A 16,001-nucleotide genomic window follows, 5' to 3' on the forward strand; every position below is an offset into this window, starting at 1 on the left:
ATTTCCAGGGTCCCACATGCCCAGGGAGAGCCCCCTCATTGGGCCACGCCTCCCTGTAGGCTGGAGTAATCTAATCTATAAGGGAGCGAGTCCCTTGAACCCACCCGAGCACCATGCAGGTGCTGCTCGAGGGCAGGATGTGTGGTGATGTTGCTCATTTTCTCTCCCTCCTACCCAGTCAGAGAAATGCCACCCTTTCCCCCAACATTAACCACACCTGGATACTTTCCCTGGCCTTGTGCTGGAACTTGGCAACTATATCAATAAGCTCAGTGGGAGGATATTCTCTCATGATGAAAATTTCCTTAACTGGGGGCTGCCTTGCTGGCTGGGGAGTTGTTGCTGTGTTTTTGCTTTCCTTTATATTAGGGGTCAGATGGCATGGGGCATTTCATCCACTTCACTGTCAATCACCACAACTGCCTCCTCTTCACTCTCCTCACTCTCCCAGGATTCCTCCTCTCAGCGTCCCAATCAGGCTTTGTTACAAGTGCTTGAACCTTAATCCCTGGCAGTAGTTGTGCCCTCCTAGCTTTGCAAAATGGCACATTAAGTTCTCCAACTTAATTTGTTGCTCTTCTACCTTGTCTACTAGCCCTGAAGCTAGCAGGGTAGTGGACATCTGCATGTCCTTCTCTAATCTCAGCTCTTATTCTAATTTTCTAACTCAGATTTCAGCCTCTAGTCAGGCATCAGTGTTCAGGCAAACTGCCCACAGGAGGGGCCAGACCACTGCAGCAGCAACCATTCATTTCCCTTCAGTGCTATAGTGTGCTATGTGTAGCTCTTCAAACAAGCACATCAAACCAGCTGGCGTTTTCAGAGTGCCCTATACTCATGTGGCAGTCTGCAAGCATCTGACATTCAGACCACCCCTCCCCACATAGAGATAGATGGGCAACTCAGGATTTTCCCTGCAGATACCTCTTTCCCAAGACCCATTTATTCAGATTCTGGGCTGGCTTGCCAATTGTTGATTCACAAACTTGCCCCCATGCACGGAGGGCAAAGAGAGACTGAAGAAAGAGGCAAGAGAATGTAACTTATGATGCTTATCTTGGGTAGCCACAAGATGAGCAGATCTCCGCCCCTGACCACCAGAATCTTAAAAGTCTATATAGAGGCCTTAATGGGGTTCAGTCACATGTACTATCCAGATGGTTGCAGCAATACATTAGTATCTCAAGGCAGTGTCCTTGGGGCAGCTTCTAGTGCAGGGAAGGCCAGCAGAAAGCACATTCTGAGGACAGGGAAGAGGGTGAGGAGCCTCTGATTGCCCGGGTCCAAGTCATGGGTCAGCCAGTGGTCACCTCCTCTCAATGGTCCCCTCTAGCAGTATATCATCTTTCAAGAAAATAACTGTCAACCCTAAATTTTAGAGCAGGTGAAACTCTCTTTTAAGAATGAAGGGGAAAGAAAGACTTTCTCAGACTAAGAAAAACTAAAAGAATGTGTTGCTATCAGACCTATTGTTAAATAATGTCTAAAGGAAAAATTTTTAACAAAAAGGAAACAATAAAATGAGGAACCTTGGAGCATCTGGCAGGATTAAAAAAAAAAACAATGAAAAGAGAAGAAATATGACTATATCCAATTGATTACCCGTCTCAGGGGATTTATAAATCATATTTGATGACTGAAAGAGAACTGTAATAACATCTGATACTCAAAACAATGATATTTAAAAGTAAAGAAGGCAAGAAGATCCAAATGGAAGTAAGGTTTGCACACTTCACACAAAATGGTAAAATGTTGATACTAATAGACTGTTATAAGTCATAGATATTGTAATAACCAGAACAACAACTATGAAAAATATACAAAGAAACACACTCAAAGCCACTATAAATCATCAAGATGAAATCCTAAAAAATATGCAAGTAATCTACCAGAATGCAAAACATAACAATCCTAAATGTGTATGTGTCAGAGAGCCTCCAAAAAGTAAAAATGATAGCTCTAAAAGAAGAAGAAAACAAATCTACATTTATACTTAAGAATTCAACACCTGCCTCTCGGCAACTGATAGAACTAGACAGAAAATCAGCAAATCCCATAACCACTAAAGAATTTGAATTTGTAATTTAAAGGCTCCCAAAAAAGCAATTTCCATGTCCAGAAGGCTTCACTGAAGAATTATTCCAAACATTTAAAGAATAATTAACACAAACTTTACATTATCTTTTCCAGATAATAGAAGAGTGAGAGATGCTTCTCAACACAGAACAGTATCACTCTCATACCAACACCTGAAAAAAGACAGTACAAAAAAAGAATACTGCAGACTAATATCTCTCATGATCTTAGATGCCAAAAACCTCAACGAAGTATTATTAAGGTGAACCAAAAAATAATTATATACCATGGCCCAATGGGGCTTATTTCAGGTATGCAAGTTTAGTTCATCATTTGAACATCAACAGGCTAAAAAAAAAATTTTGTGATCTTATCAATTGATGTAGAAAAAGCATTTGACAGTAAAAAAAAAAAAAAAGAATGAATAAATTAAAACATTTTTATTTGTGATTCTAAAAGCTCTTAGGACGTTAAAATAGAAAGAAATTATGTCAACTTAAGAAAGAACATGTAGGACTTCTGGGTTGGTGAAAAGGTGGAAGTCCTGAGAGAGTGGCATGCCTGGAGAGTTCATGGAATGTAATCACCCTTTTCCCAGACCTTGCCCTATGTGTCGCTTCCATCTGGCTATTCCTGAGTTATATATATCATTTCATAATATACTGGTGATCTAGTAAGTTAAAAAAAGAAAAGAACATTTACAAGAAACCTATAGCTAACTTTATACATTTGTGACAACACAGATGGACCCTGAAGTTATTATTCTAAGAGATATAAGTCAGATGGAGAAAGACATATACAGCATGATTTCACTCATATGTAGAATCTGAAAAAACAAAACAAACAAACAAACAAAATAAAACAGAGAACAGATTAGTGGTTACCAGAGGGGAAGGGGTAAGTGAAATGGATGAAGGGAGTCAAACGTATGGTGATGAATGATAATTAGACTTGTGGTGTTGATCACCTTGAGTGTATACAGATGTAGAATTATAATGCTCTATACCTGAAACTTATATAATAATAATAAAAACATTTGTGCTGAAATGGATGATACTGTACAAATTGGGGTTTTTTGTCTCCCTTTATAATTTATTCAGTGGGTGGAAAATTCTCCAGGCCCCTGAAGTAAACACTGGAAATGACTTTGGATTGCTCTCTTAATAAAAGGTTATATGGTCATTAAAAAAAAAAGAAAAGGAAAGAAATGAAGAATCTCAGTCCCTATCCCAGATTTACTGAATCTGAATCTGCATTTTAACAAGATTCTCAAGTGAGTTCTATACATATTAAAGTTTGGGAAGCACTAGTATAGAAGTAGGGCCTAATCCACTTAAACCTACTTCCCCTCTCTTCTAAATGGCTTCCTAAATACCTGGTTTCTTTTATTTTGTCAACCATTTCCAGTGAATGATCTGCTTTTCCATGTCCCTCAGCCACCAGTAGTTGCAGATTACCAAAGTTTTTCTTCTCCTTGGGCCTCTAGAAATAGAATATTATCTTATAAATGTTCTCCCTTCTTTTTATCCCTAAAGAAATCATTTAGCACTTGGGAGTTTTTCTAAAAGTTTATACTATTAGCTATGATGGAACAATATAATAAAGAAGCCACTTTAACTACACTTTTCCTCCTTCTTCACTTTTCGTCTTCCATTCCCTTTCTCCTTCTCTCTTTCTCCTTCTCTCCCTCTTTGCCTCCCTCTCTTCCTTCCTCCAAAAGTTAAATTTGAAGAGGACAGTGTAAAAACTTGGATGTTATTGGTGGAATTCTGTGAATGAAGATACTGAAATGCGATTTACCTACATTTAGAAAAACAGCTGGATTAATTAGTTCCTGCCATTTAATTATAAAAATAAGGGCACAGAAAACATTTGGAGAAGAGTATTTGGGGTAAGAAATGGGAGTGGGAAGTAAGGAGATACCACTGAGTCTGTTGGCAGTCTCTATACCTGAAAAATATCAATAGAACAGCCCATTTTTCTCATCGCTTCTATTTCCCTTCACCATTACCAGACATCACCCTGTAGCCATCACTCTGGGCTAATCCTGGGGTATAATAAAAAGCTGGACCTGTGAGAAAGAAGATGGGATCCTCCTCAAGGACAGCAGAATGAAAACTGATACCAGCTATGTATGAAAGGAAAAGAAGTCCCTATGAAGAGAGACTGAGTTATCCATCTGATTATCTGTTTCTGTGTGGTCATTTATTCAAAGCCCATCAGCTGATCAAAGATGGGCTATTCATTAACATGAACAATGAGCCTTCCCTGGCATATTCATTTTGAAGACAGTGCCTTGCAGTGGGCCACTCAGAGACCAGAAGTCATTTTCCAGCAAGGATCGTAAAACAGCAGTAGTTGCTACCTGAGTGAACTTAAATCTACTACAGATTTGCACCATTTAGTTTGGAAAATATTTTGTTTGTACATTTAAATAAGTATAGACAAAATATAGGTTCAAATCTAGTTTAAACAGGGTGAACTAAATGGTTGGCCTTTGGTTTTTTAATTTGCAGGTTTAGTCCACAGTTCAAAAAAATTTCCAGAGTTCAGCAAATTATTGTGGTCCATTCCAGTTTTTGACTCATGTTTCAGTACAATTACAGTTCCTGTTTAATACCCAGGGGTGGTATATTTTAGAGGATGGTTTATTTTTGTTATCTTGGTTTGGAGTACATTCTAATCTGTAACATACGAGACCTTTTTTTTTTTCCTTCTCACTAGCCTCCCGGTTAATCCAAAGAATCTAAACAGAAATACAAAGTTCCTTGTGTTTCCCAAAACAGGTTCTAATCTTACATTTGTCAGGCATTCAAAAGACCAAGTAACAAAATGTCAAAGATTGACATAATGTTTGGATTTTTATCTCATTTGTGTTTTTTTCCCCCAGAGATTCCATGAGGCAAACATTCCCAACTGAAGTTATCTGATGTTAAAAGCTTAGAATGTGTTGAGCAAAGACTTAAATGTGCCTTAGCAAATACCATTCACATAAATTCACCTGGATCCACTTTATTGGCTTTTTATCAATATCTGGTTGCCTTTCTTCCTTTTAAACTTCTGGCAGCTCTAATTTTATTTTATAGACTCTAGTTTTTGCTTTCCACCTGCTCGGACCTAATTTCTGCTGGACTTGGTTTAATGTCTTACATCAATCAGTCCTTCCCAAAGGAGTGCCTTTACTATGCACATTGCAGTGTGTGTGAGGTTATGTCATTCTTAAGCTTTTTTACCCTTCCCCAACTTCACATCCACTACTTAGGTCTCTGATAGTGCCCTCTCCACCAATGAGGTCTTTACACGATGTCAACTCCTCAGAGAAACTTTTGCTAACTCTTTCTCACCTGGCTTGGGTACTTTGCTTTGTGCTTCCTTTTCACACTGAAATAGCCATACTGAGTCTCTTATAACACAAGGTTATCATCACAGGTGCTATGATTGCACCTGAAAGATTTTTGAATAATGAGACTCTTATCATTTACCATCCTATTCCCAGACCATGGTATCAATACAATGGCTTTTGAAGTGTGGTCCCCAGATCAATAAACAATAGCATCACCTGAAGAGATGGATTATTGTTAGAAGATTAATACAGTTTAGTTGAATGAATAAAGGAATGAGGTTCAGTATTAGAATATTAACCCCCTGTTTACTCCTGTAAATAATTGGGCAATGATACCTGTAGCCAGTATTTGGGGAGAAGCAGAGAGAGTACTCCTTGAACATAAGAGAAATAATAATGGTCCTCTGAATGTTATTCAAAGACACAATAAAGAGAATATGTGTTATTTAGAGGTGGAGCAAGTCAACAGTGGATGTGTAAAGCAAGGAGAGATAAACTTTGGCAATGATTATCAAAGCTCTATTCAGGGAAGGAACCATTTTGGCCCATGAACTTGAGCCATTAAAGTCCCATCGGCAAGTCTATTACTTTTGTACACTATCTCAAACTGATGCATGCCATCAACTATTCATAGTATATAACTGCCTTTTGGGGTTCTGATAATTTTCTGTTCTGCTAATTTTTTATTTATCTTCTCATGCATGTCTATGTACTGGGGGAACCATCTCTCAGATGTCAGCTTCCTTTGCCTAGACTGGGCAAATGGAAGTTTGTTCTCACTATTCTTTTGAGTTGTACTCTTAGGAGCCTTTTTGTCATGTTTATCTTCATAACAATCCTATGAGACAAGTATTGCTATTAGCTGTGTATATGAGGAAACTGAGAATCAAAGAGGTTAAGTAATATAACCAAGCTACACAGCAAAAAAGTGGGAGACCCTGGACTTGAATATGGGCCAAGGAAGGAATGGGACTCATAAGTGAAGTGGAAATATAATGGGCAAGAAGGAATACTAGTTAGAAATGTCAGTGGATTTAGGAAGGTGTGATAGGAACTCAAGACAAGTAAAGACAACATGAAAGCAAGAGGAACCTGCATATTGAAGAGTTGCTATATTTAAAGTGGACCATAGCAAGTTGAAATATTTTCTTGTTCAGTTTTTAAACCTAATTTGCCTTTGAGTTGACCAGAGTTTGTTCATTTGAAACAAAGGGGAAGGCTATATCAATGATTTCCAACGGTAGTGGTATCACCTCGCAGAGGTGCTTGGGACATGTTGAGTGACAATTTTGTTGCCAGAATGATCAGAAGGCACAGTTGGCAGTTAGTGGGAGGAATCATCAATGTTGTACACTGGGCAGCCTCACGCAACAAAACCTTCCCGCATTCTCTACACAAATTTCAATGATCTTACTGGATATTCTTGCAGGTAAAAATCCAATCTTCGACTATCTGAGCCTAGAACCTAATGTAACCTTCTTCAAAGGAAGAATGTGTGCAGTGGTTCACCATTTTTGAATATATTGTCCATGAATATACCAATCATAATTAATTCACCCAACTGCACAGCTGTTTCAGACAGTTGTATACACAGTGATTCTCCGTCCAAGAATAAGCATCTGACTACAGCCATTAGGTCTTCCAGTCTGGTTGTGCTGAGGAAAAAAAAAAAATTGCTATGAATTTATTTTTCTTTTTACATTACATTATGGTATTAACACACATATACAAGTATGTTGCCGTTAGATTGTATTACCTAAGAATTTTATTTTAAAGTGATAAAATATGTGTTTTAAATTGAGGAATTAGTTCTGATGGGATTGAAAACCTCTCTCTGAGATACTCTAGTAAAAATCATTACATCCAGCAAATGTCTTTACATAATTGTGATTGTTCAATCATAATTTTAAGCAAATAATATTTAAAAGGAAAAAGGCAACTCTGCAAGAGAAAAAAGACATTTCTATATAATGATATAAAGTTAGACAATCTAATATTTCTTGGTCAAAAATTCACTTTAGAATTGAAGTTTGTATTTGTGAGGATTAGAATTATTTTTCCTATATTTCAAATTTAGTCCATGGATATTTTGTTTATAATCGAAGAAAATTTTAATCTGGCAGCCCACCAGTACCTCAGACTAAGAGCTTTACATGAAACATATCCACTTATATTCTCAGAATTACCGTGTGCATGCTTCCAAAACACAGAGGTTTCAATTTTTCTGGTGTCCTCAATTTAGCAAAGTGAAATCAAAGTAATCTTTGTATGGTAAAAGACAAATTATAATGTGTGTAGGAGAACTCCACTCTTCAGATCTTCAAATCCTCAAACTGTGGCTCGGGTATAATTCTCTGATGGACCTTGTCAGGATAGCCTGTTCCCCAGCATCAGAAGCAAAAGGAGGATTTACTTAATGTTTTCAAGTCCTGATGGAAATGACTTAGTTTCCTTCTTCGTGCCTATTTATTACCCTTCAGATCAGTGCTTTGTAGTGCCAACACATGACTCCGCCACAGGATGGAGCACAGGAAATTCTTGTTCTGAAACAGATGATTAGGAAAAATCCAACAGCATTTAAAACAAGAACATGAAGATGAACAAGACCTTCTGAAATGACGTATCACAGAAAGTAGAGTAAAACAACACCAATACTGCTGATTACTGAGAGGGGAATTAGGTCAGATGAGAAAGTAAGAGCGTGAAATGCAGCAAAATGTTTCTGAGAGGTTCAAACCTGGTGTACCGTAGAGTCACTTGGGGACATGTGAAAACTACCAATTCCTGGTCCCCAATCCCAGATAGGGCCCAGGTGTCAGTATTAGCTCCTTGGGTGGCCCTAGAATTCAGCCAGCTTTAAGAATCACTGATCAGCCAGTTCATCAGTATCCCTATGGTTCTGACAGAAAGCACCTGTGGGAGATTAGTACTAATTTGAGCATTGACCTTGATCCAGCTATAGTTTTGCTGCATAACTTGGGGCTATGTGACCATTTTTTCCAATAGTAATAGTATTCTTTCTCTCCCTTCCTTCCTTTCTTTTTTTTTTTTTCTTTCAACTAATATTTATTAAGTGTTTTGCTGCTGCTGTTACGATGCCAGTCACTGTGCTTGCTAGGCCTGGGGAAATAAAATCTAAACAAGCCCTACTCGTTGTCCCTGAGGTGCTCACAATCTAAAGTTCTCAGAAATGAGCAGAGATGAACAAGGCTATATTGTTCAAAATCATATCTTAAGTCACTACAAATATTGAAGCACTCCATCAAAACTAACAAATCTCCTAATCACATTTTTTTCAGGAAAACTAAGGTTTTGTACCCTGTCTCTTATTTGTAATATATCTTGATTGGCATTCTCTTATTTTTAACCTGAATTCATGTTAATTCTTGACAAAGAAGGAAATGTCTCATATATAACAGAAGGAAAACTTGGTGTCTGTATCTGTGATTGTAGGAAATAATTTAATGATATCTCAACATTTTCCTGAGTAGACGTAGGCTTTTCCCAGTTAATTGGAAATTGTACATTTATCGTGTTCTATTAAAAAGAAATTAGCCTTGGATCTTTACTGAGGCTATATTCCATATATTATTTAAATGTCGAGATTATTTAGGAATAGTTATTTCATTTCATAAATGGATAACTGTGCTTCTTTCCTCAATCAGTGCTTTCTAATTTTATTATTTATTAATTTTTGCCCTCTCTTCTCTCAATGTGCGTACTTTCCGCAAATACGGAACTTCTTTGAAATTAAAAGACACTTCTATTACCTTGATTGTGGTGATGGTACCACGGGTGTTTGCATATGTCCAAACCCATCAAATTGTACACATTAAGTATGATTAGTTCTTTGTATATCAGTGTTAAAAAAAAGAAACCAACAAATTAGAAGACCATAAAAATGATACATAAAGGTAGTGATGCCAATGGAACTATTAGAAAAAATGAATCTCAGGTAAGGCAGAAACAGAGGTGTAACATGGATGAGATGATGGAAATAGATTTCTACAGAACCACATTAAGAGCAATAAGGAAAGCTGAGTACTATCAGACCTTGAAGCTACACTTGTATTTGCTGCAAGGATTAGGACAAAAGCTTCACCTAGGACCACTGTTCTGATATGTTCTCATGTGCTGGAGCAGAGCTAAGGTTATTAGGCAGGGGAATTGGAATTGCTGACCTAACTGCACCCAGCAATCTCCTAAATAAAATTCGACAATAATAAGAAGAATCTAAGTACACTATGAAGTGCCCTGAAAACTTTAAAAATTATTTGTCTCATCAGATAAAAACTTTTGAACATCCCCCTTAATATATTCTAGTTATATATACATTTACACACACACACACACATAAAAGTAGAAAAGGCATAAAAATTCATATAGAACTGTAAAATAATGAGATAAAAGCTAATATAAATAGACTTATTATCTTCCTTCTGCGCTCCAATAGATCTTCTTTTGCAATCTCTACTTTGGATACCATTGCTCTAAGTTGGTCTGTTTCTGAGAATACAGTGGTTAGGCTCAGATGGAACGAGCTGAACAAGGCTAACTCTTTCCTTTCTAGACAAAAATAAATTTATAAATTTTAAGGAAACAATTTTATCAATATTCCAAGGATATCAAAAATACATATAAGACAAACTTTTTACTACCAACACTTACTATGGCCTAGTCCTGTTTTACCTCTGCACTTCCATTTTTACCTGCTTTGTATTATTCTTTTTTAAAAATTTTTGTAAACATCTTTATTAGAGTATACTTGCTTTATAATGGTGTATTAGTTTCTGCTTTATAACAAAGTGAATCAGCTATACATATACATATATCCTCATATGCCCTCCCTCTTGCGCCTCCCTCCCACCCTCCCTATCCCACCCCTCTAGGTGGACACAAAGCACAGAGCTGATCTCCCTGTGCTATGCAGCTGCTTCCCACTAGCTATCTATTTTACGTTTGGTAGTGTATATATGTCCATGCCACTCTCTCACTTCGTCCCAGCTTACCCTTCCCCCTCCCCATATCCTCAAGTCCATTCTCTAGTAGGTCAGTGTCTTTATTCCTGTCTTACCACTAGGTTCTTCATGACCTTTTTTTTTCCCCTTAGATTCCATATATATGTGTTAGCATACAGTATTTGTTTTTCTCTTTCTGACTTACTTCACTCTGTACGACGGACTCTAGGTCCATCCACCTCACTACAAATAACTCAATTTCGTTTCTTTTTATGAATGAGTAATATTCCATTGTATATATGTGCCACATCTTCTTTATCCATTCATCTGTTGATGAACACTTAGGTTGCTTCCATGTCCTGGCTATTGCAAATAGAGCTGCAATGAACATTGTGGTACATGACTCTTTTTGAATTATGGTTTTCTCAGGGTATATGCCCAGTAGTGGGATTGCTGGGTCATATGGTAGTTCTATTTTTAATTTTTTAAGGAACCTCCATACTGTTCTCCATAGTGACTGTATCAATTTACATTCCCACCAACAGTGCAAGAGGGTTCCCTGTTCTCCACACCCTCTCCAGCATTTATTGTTTGTACACTTTTTGATGATGGCCATTCTGGCTGGTGTGAGGTGATACCTCACTGTAGTTTTGATTTGCATTTCTCTAATGATTAGTGCTGTTGAGCATCCTTTCATGTGTTTGTTGGCAATCTGTACATCTTCTTTGGAGAAATGTCTATTTAGGTCTTCTGCCCATTTTTGGATTGGGTTGTTTGTTTTTTTGATATTGAGCTGCATGAACTGCTTGTAAATTTTGGAGATTAATCCTTGGTCAATTGCTTCATTTGCAAATATTTTCTCCCATTCTGAGGGTTGTCTTTTCATCTTGTTTATGGCTTCCTTTGTTGTGCAAGAGCTTTTAAGTTTCATTAGGTCCCATTTGTTTATTTTTGTTTTTATTTCCATTTCTCTAGGAGGTGGGTCAAAAAGGATCTGGCTGTGATTTATGTTATAGAGTGTTCTGCCTATGTTTTCCTCTAGGAGTTTTATAGTGTCTGGCCTTACATTTAGGTCTTTAATCCATTTTGAGTTTATTTTTGTGTATGGTGTTAGGGAGTGTTCTAATTTCATTCTTTTACATGTAGCTGTCCAGTTTTCCCAGCACCATTTATTGAAGAGGATGTCTTTTCTCCATTGTAAACTCTTGCTTCCTTTATCAAAGATAAGGTGATCATATGTGCGTGGGTTTATCTCTGGGCTTTCTATCCTGTTCCATTGATCTATATTTCTGTTTTTGTGCCAGTACCATACTGTCTTGATTACTGTAGCTTTGTAGTATAGTCTGAAGTCAGAGAGCCTGATTCCTCCAGCTCCGTTTTTCTTTCTCAAGATTTCTTTGGCTATTTGGGGTCTTTTGTGTTTCCATATGAATTGTGAAATTTTTTGTTCTAGTTCTGTGAAAAATGCCAGTGGTATTTTGATAGGGATTGCATTGAATCTGTAGACTGCTTTGGGTAGTATAATCATTTTCACAATATTGATTCTTCCAATGAAAGAACATGGTATATCTCTCCATCTGTTTGTATCATCTTTAATTTCTTTCATCAGTGAATTATAGTTTTCTGCATACAGGTCTTTTTTGTCTGCTGAGGTAGGTTTATTCCTAGGTATTTTATTCTTTTAGTTGCAATGGTAAATAGGAGTGTTTCCTTAATTTCTCTTTCAGATTTTTCATCATTAGTGTATAGGAATGCAAGAGGTTTCTGTGCATTAATTTTGTATCCTGCTGCTTTACCAAATTCATTGATTAGCTCTGGTAGTTTTCTGGTGGCACGTTAAGGGTTCTCTATGTATAGTATCATGTCATCTGCAAACAGTGACAGTTTTACTTCTTCTTTTCCAATTTGGATTCCTTTTATTTCTTTTTCTTCTCTGATTGCTGTGGCTAAAACTTCCAAAACTATGTTGAATAATAATGGTGAGAGTGGGCAACCTTCTCTTGTTCCTGATCTTAGTGGAAATGGTTTTAGTTTTTCACCATTGAGAATGATGTTGGCTGTGGGTTTGTCATATATGGCCTTTATTATGTTGAGGTTAGTTCCCTCTATGCCTACTTTCTGGAGGGTTTTTATCATAAATGGGTGTTGAATTTTGTCAAAAGCTTTTTCTGCATCTACTGAGATGATCATATGTTTTTTCTCCTTCAGTTTGTTAATACGGTGTATCACATTGATTGATTTGCGTATATTGAAGAAACCTTGCATTCCTGGGATGAACCCCACTTGATCATGGTGTATGATCCTTTTAATGTGCTGTTGGATTCTGTTTGCTAGTATTTTGTTGAGGATTTTTGCATCTATGCTCATCAATGCTCTTGGCCTGTAGTTTTCTTTCTTTGTGACATCTTTGTCTGGTTTTGGTATCAGGGTGATGGTGGCCTCGTAGAATGAGTTTGGGAGTGTTCCTCCCTCTGCTATATTTTGGAAGAGTTTGAGAAGGATAGGTGTTAGCTCTTCTCTAAATGTTTGATAGAATTCGCCTGTGAAGCCATCTGGTCCTGGGCTTTTGTTTGTTGGAAGATTTTTAATCACAATCGCAATTTCAGTGCTAGTGATTGGTCTGTTTATATTTTCTATTTCTTCCTGGTTCAGTCTTGGAAGGTTGTGCTTTTCTAAGAATTTGTCCATTTCTTCCAGGTTGTCCATTTTATTGGCATATAGTTGCTTGTAGTAATCTCTCATGATCCTTTGTATGTCTGCAGTGTCAGTTGTTACTTCTCCTTTTTCCGTTCTAATTCTGTTGATTTGAGTCTTCTCCCTTTTTCTCTTGACGAGTCTGGCTAATGGTTTATCAATTTTGTTTATCTTCTCAATGAGCCAGCTTTTAGTTTTATTGATCTTTGCTATTGTTTCTTTCATTTCTTTTTCATTTATTTCTGATCTGATCTTTATGATTTCTTTCCTTCTGCTACCTTTGGGGTTTTTTTGTTCTTCCTTCTCTTATTGCTTTTGATGTAAGGTTAGGTTGTTTATTTGAGATGTTTCTTGTTTCTTGAGGTCGGATTGTATTGCTATAAACTTCCCTCTTAGAACTGCTTTTGCTGCATCCCATAGGTTTTGGGTCGTCGTGTTTTCCTTTTTTTTTTTTTTTTTTTTTTTTTTCCACACACACACACTGTATTTTATTTTTACAAGAGATAAATAGACTGACACCAAGCATTGTACATGGATGACCACAACAAAAGCAACAATGATTGCAATTACCAAACATGAAACACACTCATACTATGTCATAATATTGATATTCAGTCCAGTAATCCTCCACTGTAACAGCTCCTTTACTTTGCAGTGAAAATTGATTTGTATATTCTTTGCCTCTGAGTCCTTGTGGGATTTTTTTTTTTTTAATTCAGACAGAAAGTCACAAAAATTATACTGATCCTCATCAGTTCACTCAGTCCCATGTAATTAATTTTTTTTTTCATCTTGATCTTTTGTTAGCACTTTTATGAGTTCATCAGTTTTTCATTAGAGTTCTGAAAATGCTTATTCATTCAGTTCAGCAGTACAGTCAGTTACCAGAAACCTGTACTTGTCAGAGTCTTTTCCATGAATTTCTTGAAGATGAAACCCTTTTATAGGAACATATTTGCAAAATCATCAGAGTACACCCAGAACTGTCTGTAAATGACAAAAGACTTAAAAATGACCATGGTTAAAGATTTGATGAAAGTTCATAATAATGCAGTTGACAAGAAAATTAGTTATTTCTGAGATATACATTTTAAAGTAATAACTAGGATTATTACTTATAACATTATACCAGAACATATAAGATTTTTAGAAGTTTCCTATAATGTCTGAAACATTTATATTAACATATTTCCATACATATTTCCATACAAATACAAATATAAGATTTTTAGAAATTTCATGTAATGTCTGAAACATTTATATTAACATATTTCCATACAAATAACCCAATGAAAGTTTAGTATTAGTTGTTTTGTTTGTTTTTTTATACTGCAGGTTCTTATTAGGCATCAGTTTTATACACATCAGTGTATACATGTCGATCCCAATCGCCCAATTCAGCACACAACCATCCCCACCTCACCGCAGTTTTCCCCCCTTGGTGTCCATATGTCCATTCTCTACATCTGTGTCTCAACTTCTGCCCTGCAAAGCGGCTCATCTGTACCATTTTTCTAGGTTCCACATACATGCATTAATATACGATATTTGTTTTTCTCTTTCTGACTTACTTCACTCTGTATGACAGTCTCTAGATCCATCCACGTCTCAACAAATGACTCAATTTCGTTCCTTTTTAAGGCTGAGTAATATTCCATTGTATATATGTACCACATCTTCTTTATCCATTCGTCTGTTGATGGGCATTTAGGTTGCTTCCATGACCTGGCTATTGTAAATAGTGCTGCAATGAACATTCGGGTGCATGTGTCTTTTTGAATTACGGTTTTCTCTGGGTATATGCCCAGTAGTGGGATTGCTGGGTCATATGGTAATTCTATTTTTAGTTTTTTAAGGAACCTCCATACTGTTCTCCATAGTGGCTGTATCAATTTACATTCCCACCAACAGTGCAAGAGGGTTCCCTTTTCTCCACACCCTCTCCAGCACTTGTTGTTTGTAGATTTTCTGATGATGCCCATTCTAACAGGAGTGAGGTGATACCTCATTGTAGTTTTGATTTGCATTTCTCTAATAATTAGTGATGTTGAGCATCTTTTCATGTGCTTCGTGGCCGTCTGTATGTCTTCTTTGGAGAAATGTCTATTTAGGTCTTCTGCCCATTTTTGGATTGGGGTGTTTGTTTCTTTGATATTGAGCTGAATGAGCTGTTTATATATTTTGGAGATTAATCCTTTGTCCGTTGATTCATTTGCAAATATTTTCTCCCATTCTGAGGGTTGTCTTTTCGTCTTGTTTATGGTTTCCTTTGCTGTGCAAAAGCTTTGAAGTTTCATTAGGTCCCACTTGTTTATTTTTGTTTTTATTTCCATTACTCTAGGAGGTGGATCAAAAAAGATCTTGCTGTGATTTATGTCAAAGAGTGTTCTTCCTATGTTTTCCTCTAAGAGTTTTATAGTGTCCAGTCTTATATTTAGGTCTCTAATCCATTTTGAGTTTATTTTTGTGTATGGTGTTAGGGAGTATTCTAATTTCATTCTTTTACATGTAGCTGTCCAGTTTTCCCAGCACCACTTATTGAAGAGACTGTCTTTTCTCCATTGTATATCTTTGCCTCCTTTGTCATAGATTAGTTGACCATAGGTGCGTGGGTTAATCTCTGGGCTTTCTATCTTGTTCCATTGATCTATGTTTCTGTTTTTGTGCCAGTACCATATTGTCTTGATTACTGTAGCTTTGTAGTATAGTCTGAAGTCAGGGAGTCTGATTCCTCCAGCTCCATTTTTTTGCCTCAAGACTGCTTTGGCTATTCGGGGTCTTTTGTGTCTCCATACAAATTTTAAGATGATTTGTTCTAGCTCTGTAAAAAATGCCATTGGTAATTTGATAGGGATTGCATTGAATCTGTAGATTGCTTTGGGTAGTATACTCACTTTCACAATGTTGATTTTTCCAATCCAAGAACATGG

This window comes from Balaenoptera acutorostrata, chromosome X (genome assembly GCF_949987535.1).
Source record: "Balaenoptera acutorostrata chromosome X, mBalAcu1.1, whole genome shotgun sequence".
Classification (NCBI taxonomy): domain Eukaryota; kingdom Metazoa; phylum Chordata; class Mammalia; order Artiodactyla; family Balaenopteridae; genus Balaenoptera; species Balaenoptera acutorostrata.